Raw genomic sequence first — 21,600 nt, 5'->3', positions numbered from 1 at the left:
TCAAGCTCCTAAACTGAGGCTTTTGGCTCGCGCCCTCGTCACCAGGCCAATTGGAACTAGACTTGGATCTTTAGTCTTGGTGTCCTCATCACCATCTGTCCAGTAGAAGATTGTTTTGAAGTTGGGAGGATGGTTAGGAATGTCCTTGAACAACCTTCTCTACTTTGGATAGCTCAAACAGTAATAAAAGCCATCCCCACCACGAGCTCGAGAGGGATTACTTTTGAGGGAGAAGAGATAAAGGATCTTATCGAGGGTCCATCCCACTTCATCTCATGGTATAGCGACCTCAGAGTGGCCAGGACTCTATATGAATTGGGCTGAAGTTGGAACGGGGCAATGCCGGCGTAGTCCATAAAATTCCAAAAATAGTCGTTCAAGGGTAGTAATGCCCCAGGTCGCATATGTGCACGACTCCAGGCCACGAGCTTGACTTTCCTTTCAGGGTTGTCTTTGCCCAGAACAAAGCAACTTCTCTCATTGGAGCTAGCGGGCTGACACACCAATTTTCCTGATAACTTTAATCCATGGAAGGATAGCAGTTTTGAAATCTGTCTGGTGGAAGTTATGGAACTTTGATAATGTTTAGTCTCAAAGAAAGAGCTCTCCGAGGCTGGGATGGAAAGAGCTTTGGAGGAAGTGTGTGTGGTTGGCTGGTTTGATGTACTCTCCATGAATTCGAAAGAGATTTCACTTGGGGTTTAGCAGAACTGGTCAAATTTCTGGGTTCGGGTCAGGATGCACGGCAAATCACAACCTCCTTCTTTTTTTCCCTCTTCGACCTTGTCAATCTGACATTGGAAGTAGGCCCTAATGTCTTCCCGTTTGAGGCACTCTTTCTGCTCCTTGATCAGTCGCTAGTTACGGGAAAATGGTGACTCAGGTTGAGGAGACGGTGGATGGTAAGGGATCGCAAGCTCGGGCCCCCACTAATTCTCTGAAGACTGTGACATCTAACAAGAAAGAAAAAGGAGATGGCCCATCATTTAGAAAGAATGGGATGAATTAAATTTTTTTTGATAACTCGAGTTTGCAAGTTCGAGATTATGAGATCGCATTAATCGAGCTTGAAGGCTCGAAATAGCGAGTTTAATTCAAATGCTAAAACTGAGCTATTAAAAGTTCAGGGCATCGAGAGTGGATCCACGCGAGAGTGGGGAAATTACTATCAGTTTGGGGTATCCCGAATTTCTAGGAAGAAATGGCTAGTTCCCCAAAAGGGAAATATTATCGGGATACATGCGTTAAAACCCTAATCCAAAGCCCTATTTCTTACTCTACACGAAACCTATAACCGAATATTCCATGATTAGAAAGAGGCTATTTTTACTTGTTTTTCGCCATAAACAACTTTTTACCCACAAGAAACTATACACCCTACGAATAAAAAAACTCCTATGTATAGTCAAGATCACATGAATATAACATGGACCAGGATTGTCTTCTTTTCTTTCATGCATGAAGATATAAAAAAAAAAGTACAAAAAATGAGTGATAAAGTCTAATAAACTTACACAAAGTTGATATGGGGAATGAAGAAATGCTGGATCGAAGGATCATAATTAAGAACGATGCAACAGAATCAAACAAACCAATGTTGATTTGCTTCATTGGTTAGGAAAAAGTAAAAAATGTTTTGTTTTCTTTTTGGCTGTAGTTTCCTTTCTGAAAGGCGGGAGTGTATAAGTACGGATGAAAGGAGATGAAGAAGGGGTTTAAATAGGCAAAAAAAGGTGATATCTTAAGGGAAATCTGAGCCCTTGATCTGGGATAAAACATGATCCGATGGAGCGCTTGTGATTTCCAGAATTTGCAGCATAAAGGGAATAGGAAAGGACGTGTGCAGAGAAAGGAGTACTCGAGTGCTCTCAGTATGCAATCCCCTAGGGACACATGTCCACTCTCGAGTGTGGTAGGAGGGCATGTTTTCCGAAAGCGAAGTTCAAAAGTTTCCTTCTAAAAGGATTCAAACCAACACTTTCTAGGGGGAAAAATGTTACACCTAAATTTCGAGATTAAATAAATACCCTCGAAATGTAGGCTCGTAAAGATTAAGCTCGGGAATAACAAGTGTTAGAGTACACTTGTTTAGATTGTCGAACAATTCCAGATCTGCTATCAGTGTTCTAGCATGAGTTGCAGGCTTGAAGATACTAACCTTCTCTGAGAGACGAGTTCAATTGACTTAGCGCGTGAGGAGGAGGTAACAACTGGAATGATGAGCTCAAAGCTATGAGTGATCTCGAAAGCGTATTAAGGCAATGTTCGAGCTTGATTACGCGTTCACCACACCGAAAATAAGTTAGGAAATCCCTATTTCTTTGGGATTCGTTAAAACCGTGTGATGAATCCATGTTTTTATGGGATTATTATTTAATTAATGAATTTAATTTGTATTATTAATTCAGATGTTTTTTTTAATTTAAATATTTGATTGTAACTTCTCTGAATTGGGGGGAAGATATTCTTACAAACAGGTTTATAAATAGCCTGGACTAGATCATTTTTACTCATGCACAATTTTGTACTGAGAAGAGACTTTGCCAAATTGCTTTCATCCGAAGCTTTTACACTAGTTCATAATAATAGTGACTCATGGACGTAGGCAGATTTTAACTGCTGAACCACGTTAAAAATCTCTTGTTTCGTCTATTCTTCCTAAATGAATTGTTTATTACTCAACGTAATTAAGTTGACAAAAAACGGCGTCAACAGGTATCGTTGTTCATATTTCTTTAACTGTCGTAAAGCATAAGCAATCACCTTCCCAGTCTATCTCACAATTTCATAACAAACCACAAAATTTTTCCTGATCTAAAGGAAGACTGAGTACTGGCGCAGAAATTAACCATCGTTTCTACTCCTGAAAATTGTTCTCACACCTGTCAGTCCACACAAACTTTACGTTCTTACGAGTAAACTTACTCAAATGTTTTGCAATCCTCGAGAATCCTTCAACAAAACTTTTATAATACCCCGCCAATCCAAGGAATCTTCTAATCTCTAAGGCATTCCTTGGTCTTGGTCAATCTCTCACTGGCTCAATCTTTGGCGGATCCACCATAACCCCATTCTCTCTCACACAATCACGAACTTGTATAAACGATCCTCGTACTCTCTATACGTCAGACCCATAAAAGTTATTAGAGCAATCAGTTCAAAAGACATCACCAAAAATCCATAATGTCCATACCTCGTACGGATAGCAGTCTTTGGAATATCTTCTTCCTTGATCCTCAGCTGGTGATAATCAGATCGAAGATCAATCTTTAAGAAACTTGTCTTGCCATGAAACTGATCAAACGAGTCGTCAATCCTTGACGGTGGATACTTATCCTTGATAATCACCTTATTCAATTCCTAGTAGCAGATACACATCTATAACGATTTATCTTTCTTCCTCACAAATAATACTGGTACATCCCACAGCAAGAAGCTAGGTCTGCAACTGAACCTTCAATTCTTTCAATTCTGCCAGTGCCATTCTGTAAGGTTCCTTAGGTATTGGTTCTGTTCCAGGCGCCAATTCTATAACAAACTCAGTCTCTTGGTGCGATAATAACTCAGATAAATACTTTGGGAAATACATTAAGAGCCAACAAATCAATCTGGCCTCCTTTAGTCCAATGATTCTTGTAAGAGATCTCTAGCCTTCAATCACGAAGATTGTCTAAATGCGAGGTCCATCTGTAGCACCCACAATCACAAATGGATCATCTCGCTTTGGCTAAAAATTACCCTCATTTCCTTTTTACAATCTATGGTCGCCCCTCACTTGGTTAACTGATCCATAACCCGTACCATGTCAAAGTCCTATTTTTCTAACCCAACTAAATCCGCAGATAATTCTCTACTATTCACTTATATCGGTAAAGCTCTAAAGTACGTCCTAGGAATTAGAAGTTCGTCAATAGATAATAAAGTTCCAACCCCACATCATATACATCACAGGATTTACCAAGTGCGTCATTAACCTAACTAAAAATAATTTAACACAGCACAAAAAGCAATCAATACTGTATATATATAGCCATTGCTAGAAACCTCACCTGTCACCACGGGGGGACTAACCTCAGCCTCTGTCTTTGTCAAAGAAACTACTCGAGCCAGAACCAAGTTATTGCCCACCTTCGACCTCTTTTTCTTTGATTGCAGGCAATCTTTCTTGGATGACCCACCTCTTCGAATAGGAAACACGCCTTAACACGACATCCTCCCAAGTGGTGTCGCCTGCATTGTGCACACTTCCGATAAATCTTCCAACTCTCATTTCTGCCCCGACGACCACTCTGAGCATCTCGAGCTCTCTTTGTTGAACAAGGGGTACTAAATGCATTTGCAGTCTTCATTGTCTGATCACCAGGGCCTCCGCCACTACTGAATCCCATAAACGGGGGTACCATCCTTCGAGCATCACGCCTTGTGGCGCTCCCTCACCATATCACGTCCTCGGCATCCTCAACAGTAAGGGCCTTCTACAATACCTATGCATATGTAGAAACCCAAGTACTTGAGCAATTTTGACACTCTGGGCTATCCTGAAATTCAGTCTCGGAAAAAATTGTTCCTTTCGAGCCACATCAGTCGGCACTAAGTGAAAAGAAAACTTAGCCAACCAATAAAATTTCAGAGCATACTCTATCTCTGTCATATTGCGTTGGACCAAATTCACAATGAACCTTTGTAGTTTGAACTGCATCATTATAGTACTTCTCATTGAACAACTGTCTAAATTCCTCCTAGCCCATCATAAAGACATTCCAAGTATTGGATACCACCTCCCAACAAGTCCGGGCGTCATCCCGCAACATACAAGTGGCGTAGGCCACCCTATCATTAGTTTCCACCTTCATAAAATATAGGATGAAATTGATCATGCTCATCCACTGCTCAACTTGGGCTTCCCTAAAACGTTGGATGGCGTTGCTTTCAGAATATCTCATACAGTGGTCCCAACAGTTCTAAATCTCTGGCTGTACCAATATCGATGCCACTAAAGAAGGCATAAGAAGGGCAACATTCCTTGGTGGAACCTGCTGCCTGAACCATCTGATCTCTTCCTCTTGCCTCTGAAGTCTAGCTTGCATGTATGCAAACATTTGCTACCAACTTTGAGGGGCAGGTTGAAGGTTCTGCCCTTGATTATCATTTCTGGCCTCGATATTAGCACCGCCTAATCTAATTTACCATCATGGAGACACAGCATCCAAGTATGTCTCCCATCAATGACTCGGCTTATCAGGCATGATAACCACATCCAGAAACCGTCCCACGTTCAAAAACCGAACAAATAAAGCATTCATATGGAACAACAATGATAATAAGAATATCTTTCATATTCCTATAGCAGTCAAGGGCCATGTTCTATTAGTATAATAATGCTCCCTATTGTAGCATGAAGATAAGACATAGTTCATTTAAGCAGTTAAACACGTATTCAACACATTACCTACCGAACCGTGAGTCGAGCTTGTCTTTAGTAGCGAGCATACATGTTCAGTCAATCTTTAGGAATGTCATACTAATCCAGGACAATTACACTGTGTGTTTAAAATAGTGCTTAACTCGCTAAGCGAGTCATTTGGACTCAAAAGTGTAGTTAAAATTGAACAGTGGTTTAGGTATTAAAATTTTTGGTCAAAGGATTAAACTTTTCATTACAACTTTAAATATTTACATGGGATCCCTAAAAGTTTTATCAAAATATATTTACATTAAGAGTTTACAAAATAGTCGACCTAAGCGACAAAATTTGACTTATACCGTAAGTCCATCCAAATCCCCGTGGCAGCTGAGCAAGCCAAACATGTAAGCGCCATTCCAAAACCCTCCAACTCATGGCTAGTCAACTTTCCCTTGAGCTTACATGCACCATATAGCACCCGTGAACCAAGGCCCAACAAGAAAAGTTCCACAAGACATACAGAATAACCACAACATGTGTATATAACAGTTCATGTGATTAATAAATCATATCACATATATAACAATCATATTAAAAACAATTCACATAACTCATAAGTCATAGCTACATATATTCAATAATCACATAGGCATTCGATACCAACTATACCAAGTAATATGCATCACCAACACCATATGTACGATCGATGCCTAGTAAAGTTCATCTCACATCACTAAGCTTACGGTAATAACTACACACTCACTGAGCAAAGTGCGGCTTCCGACCCTAATCTTACAATAATAACCGCATAGTCATAATGAAATACGGTAATAACCGCATGCTCATAACTAATTAGTTACTAATAGGCACAGCAAATAAAGTATGCAATAAAAATACACAATCCTAGCTCATTTCAATGTTATACAATTATAATTGTTTCTAGATACAATAGGGCCAATACCCGCTCTATGTGCATTGCCAACTTTTCTTACCTCAAGTCCTGTGATGAAGACGGAGCGACCTTGAGTGTGATCCTCTCTCAAGCCTCTTGGAAAACCTAGTCATGACAATATAATGTAGGTTTAGTTTTTCCATAACCATAACCTACCATAACTTTCTATAATTCTCACCAAGCTCCAAATACACGTTAAACATGCCCCATAATGTCTTAGGAACCTTAGCATATGTAACGCCCTACTTCCTTAGCGTTGTTACCAAGTGATTTATAAATGTGCCATTATCTCGCTAATCGAGGTTTAAGATTAAAAAGTGTGTTTGGATAAAAATAAAGATTCATTTAATAAACATTAAGTATAAAAAGTTTATCCTTTATTGAAATTCGTAAAAATATTACATTGGGATCCCAAAATACTGTTTTGAAATACATTTACAATCTAAAGTACAGTACAATCGACCTAAGTGACAAAACTGAACGTTTACCACGTGTTCCTTAAAATAACCCCAGCCCTGGTGGATTAGGTAGGCCAAACATGTACACACCGCTCCATGCCCTCCATCTCATGGTTGAAAGATCCAGCTTCCTCGCTCTTACCTACACCACAGAGCACCCGTGAGCCTAAGTTGTATCCACCACAGGCTAATTCAGTCTTTCCTAGTCCCACTGGCATGACCTAAGTTGTATCCACCACACTAGCTAAGAATCCTATGCATCGTCTTGCAATAGCTCACTACAGACATCATAAGTATACAAGGTTCATGCATAGTGCCAACAAATATAAAGGGTTTCTCACCTTCAAGCTCAAGGGTTACCATCTTTTCCTTGCAATTATCATTGACCCATACTTGGCTAACCAATCCATATCCAGGATCATATCGAAGTAGGTCATAACAAACTCTATCACATCAACTGATGAGTCTTTTCCCACAATAATCTAACTCATCTCTTAAAATTACCAATAGGATACCAAATTCTCATCACATCATAACCACATAAATTGCATATCAAGTATATGCCTCTCTAGATGCAAAAACAAGGGACAACACGGCACCAAAACCAATTAGTAGAATACAAGAATCAGAACTAGGAAGCTGACCTGCCACTACTGCGGGATCAACCTCAGCTTGATCTTCTGACTCTGACTGCGTCAGAGCAAACACTCAAGCTGGAGTCTAGCTATCCACCCCTTTTGGTTCATCCTTCCTTATCCCTAGGCAATCCCTCTTGAGGTGTCCAACCATCCCACATAAGAAACATGCCTTTGCTCGGCATTCCCCCAGATGGCGCCTCTCGCACCGAGCGCATTTCGGGTAGATTTTCCAATCCTCGTCCTCGCTCTAATGGCCTATCTAAGCACTTCAGATGCCCTTTTCTATTCCAGAGGTATCGAATACATTGATAACTTTTCCTTTTTGATCATTGGTGATGAGGACACCAAGACCCAAGTCCCAAGTCAAGTTCCAGTTGGTCCAGTGACGAGGGCACGAGCCAAGAAATTCAAGGAAGAACTTAACAGCCTAGTCCACAGAGTCATAAAACAAGAGGAGACCGTGGTCAACACTGAAGGAGAACAAAGACTTGTCCTACTCATCAAAGTTGACTAAGTTTAGGAGCTTCATGAGTCTTATTGTATTTGTCATCTTGTATTTTTAATTTATTCACGTTTTTTTTGTTATTTGGTCTTTGTTTATTCTTGTACAAGTCAAACACTTGACTTGTGTGAGCCCAAGAGTCTTTCTTTGTTGTGCTTGTTAGGGTTTTCATTAGGAAGACAAAAGGTTGTCTTTAATTTTCGGTTTTCATTAGGAAAACCAAGGGGTTTGTGTGTGTGGAATTTTCGTCCTTATTAGGACTGCCAAAAACAATTGGAAAATCAGATTATGTGGAATGAAAATTGTGAGTGTTTTTTTCTTCTTGAGTTCTTGAAGAAACTTTTGAACTTATCAAGGGACCTGACTTATCAAACGGATTCCCATCCCCGTTTGTGGCGTCTTCCTCATATCAAGGTTCGTGCTTGGCTAAGCATTGGGTCGCGGTTCTTCATCCCCAATTTCGTGTGTTCTTGGTGGCTGTGCCATATTTGGTGTCGGGTTTCATCACAGTGTTGGTGTGGTTCGTATCAATTGGGGCCTATGCCCAAGCCTGATCCAATAAACGGAGGTATCACTGCTTCAGCTCCGCTCTCTCTGGCACTCTCCCTCTATATATCATTTCCTGTGCCTTCAACAACTAGGGTCTTCCCTACCACCTGAGCATAGGTAGAAATCTCATGTACTGGGGCGATTGAAATGCTCGGAGCTATTTTGGGATTTAATCCATGGATAAATTGTTCTTTCTGAGCCACATCCGTGGGTACCATATCAAAAGCAAACTTGGTCAACCCATCGAATTTGTTAACATACTCTGTTACTATTGTATTTCCCTAAACTAGGTTCAGAAATTCATTTGTTTTTACAGGCTTAACAACATCACAATAATATCTCTCATTAAACAACTGCCTAAATTCTTCCCAATTCAACGCAGTTGGATTTCGTTTCTGGGATACCACTTCCAACCACGTCCGAGAATCTTCCCACAATACATATGTAGCACAGATCACCCTATCGTGACCCACCACCCTCATACTATCGAGGATAGAACTGATCACGCCCATCCATCATTCAGTTCTAAATGGATCTAGGCCTCCCTCAAAAATTGGAGGGCAATATTCCTGAAATCTTTCACATAGAAAATCCCACCTGATCTCAACCCTAGGCTGAGCCCATACTGGTGCCACTCCTGGCATAACAAAGGAAAAGGTGTTCCCTAATAGAATCTGCTATTTTAAACACCTGATCTCCTCATTTTGCCTCTGCAATCTTAATTGTATATCTGTAAATATTTGCTGCCAATTCTTAGGGGCAGGCAGAGGGCTCAGACCTGGCTATAATTCCCAGCCTTAAAATAAACACCACCGGGTCCCATTAATTTCCTTGGGTACTAAAATACATGGCCACGACATTCATGCATCAATCAATAATCCCTGCTCTTTCCAACATACATATCATGCTCTCAACTTCAGCATGTAGATAACACATTCATATATTCACTGAGCAGGTAATCACATAATCATATCAACATTCAAGGGCCAGGCCCTATTAGAATCTCATGCTTCCTAATAAGGCATGCATGTAAATCATTTATATCTTATTTAAGCAGGTAAACGCCTAACCACATAAATAGTCACCATACCCTGAGTGGAGCTTGTCTGTAGTGACGAGTGTGCATGCCGAGCTTGTCTTCAGGAACCCTTAACCTTGGCACACTCTAATACCAAGTTGTATCGCCCTACTACTCAGGGACTGTTACATTGTGTATTTTAAATAGTGTTAAACTCGCTAAATGAGTCATTTGTCGATAACCATGTAACTAAACGTGATTAATGGTTTAGGGTTAAAATTTTTTGTCAACGGTACCATCGTTTCACTAAAACAATTACTTTATACATAGGATCCCAAAATACATTTAAAAGGTTAATTACAATAGAAAAAGTTACTACCAGCCGACCTAAGCGGCATAACAGGGTTTGACCCTAGTTTCTCTTTAAACCCTCGGTCGTGTTGGACAAGCACCCGAATATGTACACATCGTCACCTAAGCTCTCCAACTCAAGGATGGTCTACCTTTCTTTTCCCTTTATCTGCACCATATAACACCCGTGAGCCAAGGCTCAGCAAGAAAACTTAAAAATGCTCATAAGTAGTTAATAACTCATATCCAATTCATAATAAGCATGCCTAGCAGTAATAGCCCTACTCATGCATGCATTCCATTCATTTAAATGACTACAAATTCATATGGGCCTATAGCCCAAGATAACCATTAATCAATCATATCGGGGTCCAATGCCCAAAATACATGGTTATGAAATCATACTAGGGCTCAGCGCCCAAACACATGATTAATAAATCATACCAGCTCAACGTTCTAGGATATGGGACTAATGAGTCACCCTGGGGACCCTTTGCCCTACCCTTTGTATAAAAAGTCTTGGAGCTGGCCCAACATACATGGCCCTGAGTTTACCCCTGGCCGATAGGACGGTCAAGTGTATGATGCGCTTCTGGTTAGACATAACCATATCGACGAGCACTTAGCGCGCTATTGTCATCCTTGACTCATAAGTCAATGATTTTTTACCAACACTCAACGTGCCAAGGTCGTGCTTGACTAATAAGTCAATGCTATACGACCATCACTCAACGTGCTAAGGCCGTCCTTGACTAATAAGTCAATGTTGGGGCCCAACCCTAGGATATGGGACTAATAAGTCACCCGAGGCCCAGCCCTAGGATATGGCACTAATAAGTCACCCCGGGGCCCATTGCCCTATCCTCTGTATAACCAGCCTTGGAGGTGGCCCAGCGTACCTGGCAGTGAGTTTTCCATGACCATTGGGTCGAACAAGCGTATGATGTGCTCCTGGTTAACTTAACCAAAATGACCAGTGCTCAACGCGCTATTGTCGCCCTTGACTAATAAGTCAATGCTTTTCGACCAGCGCTCGACGCTATTATCGTCCTTGATGAATAAGTCAAGCCTTTTTCAATTAGATAATGCAAACCAGCATATATCATACGTCGAATCCTACTAAACTGGGTAGTAGGATCGATCCCGAGCCCTTATGTTTGAGTTCCCGCATTCAAAACCGCCCCAAGGCAAAAATCACTTAAGCATCGCGGCCCCCAAACATTTAAGTCACAGGCCATTCAAGTTAGAGGCCCAAGCCTCCTCTCTACCTGCACTAGCACCACGCCCTAGCAGGTGTCGCGGTGCCAACAACCCATTGGCACTTACTTCTCCTTCAATCAATTTGAGCCGCGGCGCCCCAAGAATAGGGTCGCAGCTTGACATGAAAACCCAGATTTTCCTCCATTTTTCCCTTGCCAAAACCCTCCATAAACCTATCCAAACATAGCCAAATCCCATAAACAAAATTCCCAAACAACCCAGCAGCCCAAAACCATCAAAACCAAGTTACAATTCAATCAAAAACTCATCAGAACACAAAAATCCAATGAAACTTAAGAAACTCAAAACTCTGAACTTAAATCTTGGACTACCTCTGATTACGTAGTTTCCCAGCTAAATCCTCCGGATATCAAGCTTCTAATCTCCCTTAGAATTATTATGACTTTAACCTTGCTTGAATCCGAGTCCTAAAACTTTAGTTTTCTTCGAAAATGCTAACGAGCGTCAAATGAGCTAATAGGAGAGAGAGTGAATACTGAACGTACTTTTCTTTCTGACAGCTTACTTCGAGCTTAAGTAACTGTAGTGTCCCATAATATTTACTTAGCTTGCTAGATAGTAGTAGCAGTAGTCGTAGCTAGTAGTAGTTTGTAGTATGATAGTTTTCGTGGATTTGGTTCACACCAGGACTTAGTTGGAAACTCATAGCAGCAATTATGGATTTTATAAGTTTAACCTATAGTTTAAGAATGTTAATTATAACATAAAGTTTGATTAATATTGATGGTTCTAGAAATATATTTATTATAACCTAACGTTTAGATAGAACTATTAAGAGAATGACACTTGTCATAATCATGTTTATTAAGGATTTAAGTATTTTTATGAATAATTTAATTAAAAGAAAGATCTAGAAGCTCTAGAACCTTCTAGAAACTATTAGGATCATGTTTAGACTTAGTCAAAGCTGTTTTATCAATTCAAAATATGCTAAAAAAGTGCAAATACGTGTTTGATATATCAATGTATGCCGATATATCGCAGCTATAGGGGTCGATATATCACCTACGGAAGATACGGAAAACACGTCGACTTTGCACAAAAGATCGAATGGGGCTCGGGAATCTGGGGGAGGCGATATATCGCCTACAGGGGCGATATATCGGCTCCAACTCTCCCATTTTTTAAAGTTTGTGATTTTAATTTTAAAAATAGCCTTAACCACTTAAACCTGCCTTTGAACGATTTTGACCGAGTTCTAGGCGTCTGTTGAACGAAAATTCAAATCTTTTTCATTTTCTATTCAAATTAAAAGGGGTTAGTTTCACTCCTTGAAATCTATACATAGGACCTAGTACTCAGCCATTTTCTTCGTTCTTCAAGCATTTTTTCAGAGCCTCCAAGTTGCTAAGGTTACTATAGAGAGATACACTTGGGTTTTAGGTTAAAAGCTTTATCATTCTAAGCTTTTCTAAACACTTGGGAAGTGAGATATAGTTAGATTTCGGTGTCGAGGTTTAGATCAATTCATAAGATCATTCAAGGTATTCTTATCCCTAAGATCAGTTCTTTATGGCTCTTTAGTTTTCTTTTAGATCCTAACTCTTGTTTATAATTCTTGGTTAGGTGTTTAAGTTTCTTAAAACTTAAGGTTCTTTTCGGTAAGTTTGTTCTTGATGGTTTAGTTCTCTTTTCATCTTCATTCTTTAGAAATACTCATGGTTTTGCTGTTGGTTTCTAGGAGTGTTCCAATCTCATTCTTGTTCTCAAATATCTCGGTTTTTGGTAAGGAAAATAGGATAGATTATATGTGCTTTTATGCTTATGTTATGATACATTTTATGCTATAATATGTATGTGTATAAATATATGTTGTAGTCCTTGGGCATATGACTTGCTTAGATAGCAAGCCCCAAGAATTTTTAGCATTTTCATGGTTTAGAGTTATGATTTACCCTACCTCGATTAGTAGACAGAGGACCTAGATGGGTTATCATATACTACCATGTGATCTAACATACCTTGATTAGTAGACAAATGACCTAGATGGTTTTATCACATGCCATGTTAATGAGTTAATGGCCATTAATATTGTAGTCCTATATGATATACATTTTTATTGTCATATGTTTTATAGTATATGTTTATGTTATAGTCGTATGTTTATGATTTATGATATATATGTTGTTAGTAGGTTTTCCTTGCTGGGTATTAGGCTCATTCCTTTATTTTTAGCATGTGCAATAAATGAATATGGAAGGCGGGAAAGATTCATGGCAGCTTGGCTTGTGTGTTGAGGATGAATGGAATGAATTGACTGCGTGATGATCAAAATCGAGGATGATATTGTTTTGAAGTCTTTTTATTTATGTCTTTATGTATTTTTGCATTTAGTATTTAAACTATTAAAGTTTATGTTTTATGTTTTATAAACAATGTGATCCCATACCATATCACATTTTTACCTTATTTTGTATAGGTCCAATATTTTGGGTTTTAAATAAAGTTATGTTATTTATGATGTATGTTTCCCAAAATAGTCGCTATGTCTTGTAGTTTTAATGGTCCAAGGTCTTAGAAATAGTTGGGTCATTACAGTAACCTCAAGTAAAACCCAAGGCTTGGGGTCCCAAAAACACCCCTAAGGGTAAAATAATCAAAATCCCCAAAATTCCCTCCTGGTCTCACAAACTCCCAATATATCATCACATATCATTCCCATTACCCAATATCCCAGTAATGTACTAAATACCCAAAATACCCCTTGACTCACCCCGAGTCAAGTATTGGTTTCGTTGTGACTTTCCCACTAGCTTGCTCCCTAGGATCGTCTTGTGCCGAGTAACCCAAATATATCCACATAATGATGTGGTCCCACACATATATCACACATATCAAGTCATATTATGATATAACTCACATAATCATATAATGATACACATATATATCACATAATCACATAATTTTCATAATTTTCCATCATGGCCCCCTAATCAAGGCCCTAAGCCTTATTAGGTAATTTGGAATGTTACACTACCTGATACGAACCACACCAACATTGTGATGAAACCCGACACCAAATATGGAACAGCCACCAAGAACATACGAGATTGGAATGGAACCGCGACCCAATGCTTAGCCAAGCACGAACCTTGGTATGAGGAAGACGCCACAAACGGGGATGGAATCCGTTTGATAAGTCAGGATGAACGCCACAAGGAATCTCCTTGATAAGTTCAAAAGTTTCTTCAAGAACTCAAGAAGAAATAAACTCACAATTTCATTCAACATAATCTGATTTTTCCAAATGTTTTCAAGGCCTTATATAGCCGAAAATTACATCAAGACAAGCCCCTTTGTCTTCCTAATGAAACCGAAAAATTAAGGACAGCCCCTTTGTCTTCCTAATGAAAACTGAAATTAAAGACAAGCCTTTTGTCTTCCTCATGAAAACCGAAAATTAAAGACAAAAGGACTATTGGACTCACACAAGTCAAATGTTTGACTTATCACAAAATAAACAAAGACTAAATAAAAAACGTGATTAAAAATAAAAAGACTCATTACAGGAAGCTAAATATTGATCAAGCTCCTAAACTGGTGTCCTCATCATTCCTCCCCTCTTGACTTGGATCAACTGGAACTTGACTTGGATTTTTAGTCTTGGTGTCCTCATCACTACCCATCTCTGCGACTATAAATAGTGCAACCCGTACAGTAATAGGAGGATCTGGAACATGGGAAAATGTCTGGGAATCAAGAGAAAAACAAGTCAGTGCCTCTTCATTTCTGGAGAGAGCTTCTACTCTCCATTACTGTAACTGCCCCAAGAGTAAGATCAAACTCAGCTTGCACTTGAGGGTTCAAAGGTCATAAATAATACTGACTAAAGTGGACGTAGGTCATCTTTTTTGGGCCGAACTACAATAAATCTCCGTCTCATTCATTCATTATTGCATTTACTTCTCTTTCATTTAGCTCATTGTTCATCATTAAAGATATTCTCTGAGATATTACGCACAAACAACTCTTCATTTATCACTCTGTGTGCATTGACGAAAAATGAGTCAACATTTTGGTGCTTTCATTGAGTGTGTGAGCTTCAGAGTCAGATCTTCTCACCTAACACCCAAGGTGCCCCACTCCTTCACTCGTCATGGCACCTAAGCGTGGTCCATCTAAAGAAAACGGCCCCGCAGCACCACCGAATCCTCCTCTGCCGTAGAACATTGAGGATGGCCCTCATGAGAACCTGGATGAAGGCAATGGCGACCACCTCCCCCAATAGCCCAAGCCGACACAAAAGGACGTCGTGTAAAGTGCCCTATTTTATTACTTAATATAAACGTCACTTATCTCATGCAAAGTGGGCCCAATAGTTTGAAATTTAGTGAGGCCTTGATAAAACATGCAAAGTGGGCCTAATAGTTTGAAATAAAAATAACGTGTTCATATGCAATGTTTAAAGAAAATAGAAATTTAAGTCCCACTGGTAAGTTTGAAAATTTAAGGTCCATACATAGTTCCCAAAAAACTCGGCGCTTATGTTGATCATTTATTCGTTCATAGGAAACCCCCCAGGCCATACACACTCAGACGTCAAAACTCCCCACATCACAGCGCGTGCCAGAGAGAAACCCTATTTATTACCTGAAATGGGGAAAGTAAGGGGGTGAGCTAAAACCGAGTAAGGAAGTACAACAAAATCAAAGATAAGACCGGAAAAACATGTATAACATAACAACACAATTCATAACATCATCATACTCATATCCTATAATCAAAATGAAACATAATAATACATCACATTCATCAACATAAGGATATTCTTTGTGATCACCTCTATTGTCCATGTCACATCTTGAGGTAACCTGTATAACTGGGCTGGTAAATCTCCTCTATTGAGGTAAACAGGATCTGGGGTCCTGTATAACCTCGACACGTCCACCCTCTGAGTTACATCGTATCCTTAGTAACTCCTTTGTTGCTTTGCGTTCAGCACGCTAGCAACCATTTCTTTTCATTCATCATACAAACACATATAATCCATTTCACAAAGAAAATACATGTTTCATCATATTCGTCATAACATATCAAGATAGAATTCTACTTTTCCATGTCACATGGTTTATCATCAAAACATAGCATCATCATTTACATTACACATTATTCCTTGTAACAGACAATTCTTACCATTTCATAGCATAAACATAGAAATTCTTTCTAACTTCCATACCTCAAGTCCGAGCAAAGCAAAAATGATAAAAACGTCGCAACGACCCTATAATCATAATCAAACGTCGTCTCTTAGAATCACATAAAAATACTCATGCCCAACATATATACCCCACGTGTGCATGGGTCATGCACACGAGGTACAAGTTGCCAAATAATTCCAAACATGCACATTTTCACATAAAATCATAAAAGAATAACTGATACGAACCACGCCAACAAGTGTGACGAAACCCGACACCAAATATGGAACAGCCACCAAGAACATACGAGATTGGAATGGAACCGCGACCCAATGCTTAGCCAAGCACGAACCTTGGTATGAGGAAGACGCCACAAACGGGGATGGAATCCGTTTGATAAGTCAGGATGAACGCCACAAGGAATCTCCTTGATAAGTTCAAAAGTTTCTTCAAGAACTCAAGAAGAAATAAACTCACAATCATTCAACATAATCTGATTTTTCCAAATGTTTTCAAGGCCTTATATAGCCGAAGAATACATCAAGACAAGCCCCTTTGTCTTCCTAAAAACCGAAAAATAAAGACAACCTTTTGTCTTCCTAATGAAAACCGACAAATAAAGACAACCCTTTGTCTTCCTAATGAAAACTGAAATTTAAAGACAACCCTTTGTCTTCCTAATGAAAACCGAATATTAAGGACAAAAGGACTCTTGGACTCACACAAGCCAAGTGTTTGACTTTTCACAAAAATAAACAAAGACTAAATAAAAAATACAAGATGACAAAATACAATAAGACTCATCAAGCTCCTAAACTGAGTATTTTGGCTCGCGCCCTCGTCACCAGACCAACTGGAACTAGACTTGGATCTTTAGTCTTGGTGTCCTCATCAATAATGCTAATTTTACCTATTAACCTGTGACAGTCAGAATCCCCTGATCTGCAGGGGGAAAGATCGGGTAGAAAGATGTGCAATCCCACATCGCCTGGGGAAGGTCAAGTGTGATGATTCTAAGACTTTGTAGGTATGGGACTACACAGTTGAAGATGGCTTAAATGGATTGATGGGTACTACCTATGCCAACATGATGCATCTTCTTTTCGGTAGCCCATCACTTGAGAATTCCAAAGTTAAGCGTGCTTGACCCGGAGTAGTCTAACGATGGCTGGCCTCCTGGGAAGTTTCCCCAGGAAGCGTGTGAGTGAGTACAAAGTACCCGGGAAAGACTCGTGTTGGTTTGCATGGCCAGTCGTCATTCCAGAAAGCAACCATAGTAATGTGGGGCATTTCATAGCCTTTCATGATTACAAAGTAAAAGTCATGTGTTTGAACAATACGCATATAATGGAACGTAATTATTAATCTTAAATAAAATAATTATTTTATCTTAATAACTCAAAGTTTCAGCAAATATTTTTTCTTAAAACCACAAATGAAATTAAACCATAATATTATTCACATTTAAAAAAAAACTGCACACATATAATAATGTAAAAAAAAAATACATATTTGCATTTTTAAAATAGCACATTTATCATATACATAGCTTAGGGTTTAATTTATTTGATGCACTAGTTTTATTTGTCTCTTTTAAAAGACTTTGCTTATTTTCAATCTAGAATTCCAGCAACCATTTATTCAATCAAATTACAAACTTAGATTAAAACTTTGTTTTTGTTTCATAAAACTCACAAAAAAATCTGCATGTATTATATTGATAAAACACTCTTAACATGTGAAAAAAAATGTTCCCTTTTGTGTACCCTAATTTCAGCACGATTCTTTCACTCAGCTCGTGTACAGCTGTCAAATAAATACATGGAAGAAATAGCCAAGGAGTCCATTTATTATCAACGTAGACATCACGGTTTTCATGATGGTTATACGAGGTAGGGATGCATAAGTTGAAAAGTGTGAGTTTATAATATTCATAAGGCACGACCTCCATAGTACGAGCTTGAAATCATATCTAGCCCGTGGTAACTTGGATATATGGCGTATCCGCGAATCCCCGAAGACCCGGATATTTTATACGATCATTTATGGCTAGCCTGTGATATTTAATGTCCCAGATATTCAGAGACCATTTATTTCGTGATCAGATCACATCCTAGTATAAATGGGAATATTACACATTGAATGTAATAAATATGTAAATTTGTGATTGACTTACACGGTTACCCAAACCTGTCCAAGGATTTTCTCTATAAATACTGAGAATATTGGACAGGAAAGGGGACGATTATTCTTGATGAGGACACCAAGACTCAAAATCCAAGACAAGTTCCAGTTGATCCAAGCCAAGAGGGGAGGAATGATGAGGACACCAGTTTAGGAGCTTGATCAATATTTAGCTTCTTGTAATGAGTCTTTTTATTTTTAGTCTTTGTTTATTTTGTGATAAGTCAAACATTTGACTTGTGTGAGTCCAATAGTCCTTTTGTCTTTAATTTTCGGTTTTCATGAGGAAGACAAAAAGCTTGTCTTTAATTTCGGTTTTCATTAGGAAGACAAAGGGGCTGTCCTTAATTTTTCGGTTTCATTAGGAAGACCAAGGGTCTTGTTTTCATGTAATTTTCGTCCTTATAAGGACTGCCAAAACATTTGGAAAAATCAGATTATGTTGAATGAAATTGTGAGTTTATTTCTTCTTGAGTTCTTGAAGAAACTTTTGAACTTATCAAGGAGATTCCTTGTGGTGTTCATCCTGACTTATCAAACGGATTCCATCCCCGTTTGTGGCGTCTTCCTCATACCAAGGTTCGTGCTTGGCTAAGCATTGGGTCGCGGTTCCATTCCAATCTCGTGTGTTCTTGGTGGCTGTTCCATATTTGGTGTCGGGTTTCGTCACACTTGTTGGCGTGGTTCGTATCAGTTGGTATCAGAGATTAGGATCATCCGGTTTGGCCTATCCTTTACTTTGTGTTTTTCTTTCAATTCGTGTCTCTATATTAAAAAAAAAAAAAAAAATTCATCATCCACTCGTGTTTTGATTTCTTTGTCCTTGTTTCCTTGTGAAATCTGAAACTATTCTAGAGCTTGTTGATTTCCTTATTTCATTTGTTTCCTTGTTTGAAATCCGAGCCTAGGTTCGTACGGTTTGCCTATCTTTTTTTTTTTTTCTTGTTTTTCCATTTCGTTTCTTTGTTCAAATATTGCAATTGAATTAGGGTTTCTGAAATTTCCCCTATTTTGTTTTCTTTTCGTTTCTAAAATCTTGAATTAGGGTTCTTAATTGTGAAAACCGAATTTTCATTGAGTCCTCTTGTTTTGTTGTTAAATCCGAATGTACTTTTGGGTTTCTCTTGTTCTTATTGTGCAATCCGAATTGGCATTGAGTTTTCTCTTATTCTCATTGTGAAATCTGAAATTGGGATTGAGGTTCTCTTATTCTTATTGTGAAATCTGAAATTGGGATTGAGATTCTCTTATTCTTATTGTGAAATCTGAAATTGGGATTGAGTTTCTCTTGTTCTTATTGTAAAATCTGAAATTGGGTTTGAGATTTCTCTTGTTCTTACAGTGAAATCTGAGTTGGGCTTGAGTTTCTCTTATTCTTATTGTTAAATCCGAATTTTGCCTTGGGTTTCTCATGTTCTTGTTATGAAATCCGAAATTGGTATTGATAATTCCCTTGTTTCAATTGTGTCCCTGGTTTCAATTGGTTCCTTTATTTGTTGTGGAATCCGAGACTGTTATAGTGCCACAAATTAGTTTGGTTTTGATCTTATTGGTTGAATCACAGATTATATTTTGGGAATAATCGTTTTCTGTTATTGGGATTGTTCTTGAATCTGTTATAGTACCACAGTTGCTTGGTTTTCGGATTGGCTCTTTTGGTATTCATTTTTTTTTTAATTCGGGTTGGTTCTTTGTTCTTGAAAAAACAGAAAAGAAAGAAGAAGAAAAAAATTCAAAGGGATCCGAACCTAAAAAAAAAAAATTTTTTTGTTCTATTCTTGTTCCCCATAGTCTAGAGGCCCTTTGCCAAAACCCCACACAAGTGATCCAAAAATCATCATTTTTCATCAGTTTTTCTATGTTCGTTTGGTTTGTTCTAGTTTGATTTGCTACTTGAATCCTCCATGATATTGTGGATTAGTTCCAAAAATCACCATTTTTTTGCCACTTTTTAATCGGTTTTCGTTTGATTTGTTTGGTAGAATTGGCTGCTTGAGCCTCCATATCACCGTTTCATTAGTTTTGAAAGAACTTAAAGAAGAATACGAGTGGAAAAAGGCAGAGGTGTGAGCCTATTTGAGGGTAAAAGCCATTGAAATTGAGTGAAACACGAGGGGATTTGAGTGAAAATATTGTTCGAGCGAAACACGTGAGGGAGTGTGGTGAGGTCTTTTCTCCATATTATTCTAACCTTATTTTGCAGATTTCCATCATGGCACAAAATCCAGAGAAAGATGCAAGCAATGATATTCCGCCACCTGAGGTTCCGAATCTGCAAATGCAAGCATTAATTGGGGAGATGCGAAGGATGATGAGGGCGGAGTGTGAACAGATACATGAGAGGTTGGATAGGGTAGAAGAGGGAACGCAATGGAGGGCACGGAGGAACAGGGTGCAACAACGTGATGTTGAGGGTGAAAGAGAGTTTGATGGGGGCGATTTAGAGGAAGAATATGATAGGATGTCAGAGGGTAACCATAGGAGGTATGGCCGAGATAGAGAAGCTAGGAACTGGGTAGACAATAATTTGGGAAATATCAAGATGAGAATCCCCGCCTTTCAAGGCAAGAGTGATCCTGAGGCATACCTTGAGTGGGAGAAGAAAATGGAGTTGGTTTTCAATTGTCACAACTACTCTGACATGAAGAAGGTAAAACTTGCTGCCATTGAGTTTACTGATTATGCTATTGTTTGGTGGGATCAGTTGTGCATCAACAGGAGGCGGAGTGGAGATCGCCCTATTGACACATGGGAGGCCATGAAGAGGGTGATGAGGCGACGGTTTGTACCACCTCATTATTATCGAGATCTCTACCTTAAGTTGCAGGGTCTTCGTCAGGGCTACAGAAGTGTTGATGAGTATTACAAGGAGATGGAGATGGCTATGATTAGAGCCAATGTTGAAGAGGATCGGGAGGCAACCATGGCAAGGTTTTTGAATGGGTTGAACCGAGAGATTGCTGACCCAATCGAACTACACCATTATGTGGAATTGGAGGATTTGGTTCATATGGCAATCAAAGTTGAGAGGCAGCTCAAGAAGGGTAGTTCAAGTTCGAGGCCAAGACCGAGCCCACACAATCCAAGTACAACACCTTGGAGGTCGAACTATCCAAAGAAAGAAG

Source organism: Humulus lupulus, chromosome X, assembly GCF_963169125.1.
Source record: "Humulus lupulus chromosome X, drHumLupu1.1, whole genome shotgun sequence".
Classification (NCBI taxonomy): Eukaryota; Viridiplantae; Streptophyta; class Magnoliopsida; order Rosales; family Cannabaceae; genus Humulus; species Humulus lupulus.
This window is presented reverse-complemented; position numbering follows the sequence as displayed.